The 3,732-nt window shown below is 38.7% G+C and overlaps 1 long non-coding RNA gene across 1 annotated transcript; it reads left to right on the top strand.

Moving 5' to 3' along the window:
* The first annotated feature begins 373 nt into the window (after nt 1–373).
* LOC112843102 (uncharacterized) lies at nt 374–1,501 on the top strand. The gene is made up of 3 exons (XR_003215228.1): nt 374–520; nt 651–790; nt 1,371–1,501. It is a non-coding gene; the product is annotated as an uncharacterized LOC112843102 (long non-coding RNA).
* Nucleotides 1,502–3,732: the final 2,231 nt, after the last annotated feature.

Here is a 3,732-nt window from a genome sequence, read left to right as displayed (position 1 = left end):
AAAGCCGCATGTAGAGATTTTTTATTGTTATTATTATTTGTGGTATGGGGATACATTCAATTACAGGAATAGGTTTTAGAGTTTTTTGCAATAACTGATTACTCATGAATTGTGGTGTCATCTTCATCTAAGTCAGGACACAAATAGTTGTACTCATATCTATCTAACACTCTGAGTAATGACACACACTGCAGGGAGGGGAAACTTCATTTATCCCTCACACTGCAAGGCGTTCAGGCCCTGAGGTAGCAAAGCAGTTTGATCCCCCCTCCATCAATCTTTATTGTTTCAAAGACAATTCGGTGTTTGTTAATAGTTTCTGGTTTTCCTACAAACACAATATATTTTGTCACAGGCCTAAAAAAGTCTGCAAAGAAGGGGAAGTGGGGGAAGCAAGAGGTTCGGAGTGGAGAGCCAGAGGGCAGCGAGGTAATTTCCCGAATTACCTACCAGAGTGTCACAGATTTGATACTGGAACATGAGCAGAGTCTGCACAGAGGAGGAGAGCATAGGTCCACAGGTAGGTATGAGGAACAGAACACAGGGACTTAATTGTGAGTCAAAACACTAGGGAGCCTGAATAGTAATATCACGTAAATGGTGGAACGATTTGGCAATGAATGAGCGGAAGGATCGGCTTCTTATTGCAGTGGGTGAGTAATCAGTGCGTGTGTGCGGAAACCAGGAATAGCCTCGCCTCTGGAAATACGGAAGCACAAAGCGCACACGCTCACCGAGGAAGAGAAGTAGAGAAAGATGGAGCAAGAAGAGCAGGGAATAAATAGAAAAGGTGAGTTGTCAGCCAAGAACCGGAACAACAATGACAATTGTCCCACTAGTACTGTGGAAGGTCCAGCTGGTGCTTTGCAAACTGTGTTTTTATCTTAGGATTTCTTTCACCTTTGTTTGGGTTTCACACGGTCCTCTTGGTGTGATGCCCACTTGAAGGGAGACAAATTTATCTTATCATGGAGTGATAAACACCTGGGTCTTTAGAAATGTTTTTGAAGCCTACGCATCATTATAATTCTTCTTCTAAGGTTTTATGAAAGTTATTGTAATTGAGGCATGGCTCAGTCCAACAAGCCTTTCTCATGACAAGTAGACATTATCAGTAACCAGATTTTTTATGTTTTTACACTAGCTCTGGCTTAAGTCATTGGCAAAGTATACATGCTTTTCACAGCCAGAGAGAGAATTATTCAGTGTTCAATAGGCAGCATGCTTATACAGTATACCCGCTCCCCTGCTGCTTCTTCATTAACGAATTATCTAAATGAATGAATTACCCTCAATACAAAAAAAATCTGAATAATCTGTAATATAATAATGTGTTTCAAATTCATCGTATGTTCTCTCATGTCTGCCAGAAGATGACATTGATAAAAGAAGAAATTGGAGACAAGAAGCATGTGGTTTCCTTACGTACATTATGTAACTGCCAGCGTTGTTTTAAAATTCACTAACCAAGATCAGTGTCTGTAGTTCAGTACTCAGTGAAATGTGAAATATGGTCACAATCACCTTTTCTGTATGTTTTTGTTAAAGCTGTGGATAATCAAGATTATGATGTAACACTGATGGCTGAGTTATGAATTCTTATGTTCTTTTGCTTCTTGAGTCTTTTGATTTGCACCAAATCATAACAAGTCATTACATGGAAAACAAATGCTTAATATTTACAGTTTAATTAAAAAAAATATTAGCTCATTTTGAATTTTACGAATGCAAAAATGTTGCGACGGGGGCAACAAAAGGCTGGAAAAGTAAGTGTTACTAAAAAGAAACAGTTGGAGGAAACCTTTGCAACAAATTAACATTAAATGGCAACAGAAATGTGAGTGGGTATGAAAAGAGCATCATAGAGAGCCAGAGTTTCAGAATGATGTTTCTCAACAAAAACTTGAAGACATTTTTAATATCACATCATCTGCAGTGAATAATATCAACAGAGAAAATTTCTGAAGATGCACTGCATTAAACAGTCATGCAAATCTGAGCGTGGGCTCAGGAACACCTTCAGACTTTCACTGTCTATGAAAACAGCCATAACAGCCAAAGCATGTTAAAGCTCTATCAAGCAAAGAAGAAACCACATGTCAATGTGTTTCACTGCTGTCTTGTCTGAGCAAGAGTGAGAAAAGTGTGAAACTGTTCTGTGCTCCTTTTCAAAAATATGGACCCTGCATTAAAGTTCAGTTAGAAAGCCTGCATGTCTCATGGTATGGGGGTGCATTAGTGCCTATGAAACTGGCACTAATGCACCCCCATACCATCAGTGCTGAAGAGGTATATACAGATTTTAGACCAACATATGCTTCCAGCCAGACTACGCAGGGAAGGCCTTCCATATTTCAGCAAGACAATACGAAACCACATACTGCACCCATTACAACAGCAGAAGAGACTGTGTACTGACCTGGCCATGTCTGCAGTCGAAACCTTTCACCAAATGAAAATGTTTGATAGATCATGAAATGAAAACAATTTTTTTATATTTTAAACATTTTACGTAACTTTTACACAGCATCCCAGCTTTTTTTGGAATTTGGGTTTTAGTACAAACTGCACCTGACAAATGTCAGGTTGCAGTTACACTATGACTTATCTTTATTTACAGCCATCCTACATGCCACATAGCTTGTTTTACACTAATCTTTCATAACACAGATCCTTTATTCTTTTGATAAGTTTGTACGCATTAAAGTTTCCCCTCTCCGAAGTAGAAAAGATTTTTGCCTCGTGTTGCACAGCCAGAGCCCTACTGGTGTGGTTAAAAGGAACCCCAGAGAAGCTGTGAAGCCCTTGCATGGCTTCCAATCGATCCTATAATGGAGTTGTTTGTTGCAAATTGCAGTGGCACTAACAAGTCAGCAAGCCTATTTGACCTGTTTTTAATTATGGCAATTACACCAGATGCTGGCTCTGAATAGCAATGGGCTTCCTCCTGACCATGAAATGCACCATCAGTTTATGAGTCTGGTAAACAGGAGGTGTCTCGGGAGGGATTAAAGAAAAAGAAAAAGTACCCAGTGGGTAAATTTCTATATTTTATTTTAATGACAAAAAAAAAGTTTGCAAGTAAAGCAAAGCAGTGATGCACTCTGTCCCACATCCCACGTTTTAAAAATGACTTTTGATCTATTTTACTGAAAACAACAACAACAACAAAAACCCAACCTAAACCAAAATCTTTTATGGTTATGGTTTGGAAAGATTTGATAAAAATGTGATGAAAACCAAACGTTAATCACAGTAGAAAAGTCTAAAAGTCTTAACCTTTCTTACCTGCTTTAATTGTATAAGTGAGCCCCACAATCCCACCTTTTACAGATGATACTGAAACAAATTTAAAATTATTAAAAGTGTGCTATAAAGAGATTAAACTTGCTGTTTTTCTGCTGCTTTAGACATGACTATCATTACAACTGGGGTTGAATATCCATTGGTTTATGCTGAGAAATTTCTAAGGCAAATGACAGAAACTGCTCGTCCATTACAGAAGAGACTGTCATATGGGTGCTTCACTTAGTATTAACAACACACTCAAGTTACACTGCACTCATCAGTGTGTCTGCGTCACCTCTGTCTCTCATTATTTCTTAGCTCCTTCATTATCTCACTGTCGTCTGTCTGCTATATGCGAAGCATGCTGTGTTAAATTGGGCCACAGCTTGAAGTAAAGCTTGGCCTGAGATCAGTAAAGCTGCTGGTTTGGACTCTAGCTGAAGT

The sequence above is a fragment of the Oreochromis niloticus genome, linkage group LG19 (genome assembly GCF_001858045.2).
Source record: "Oreochromis niloticus isolate F11D_XX linkage group LG19, O_niloticus_UMD_NMBU, whole genome shotgun sequence".
Taxonomy (NCBI): Eukaryota; Metazoa; Chordata; class Actinopteri; order Cichliformes; family Cichlidae; genus Oreochromis; species Oreochromis niloticus.
The sequence above is the reverse complement of the archived record's forward strand: the minus strand, read 5'-3'. Positions and strand labels throughout refer to the sequence as shown.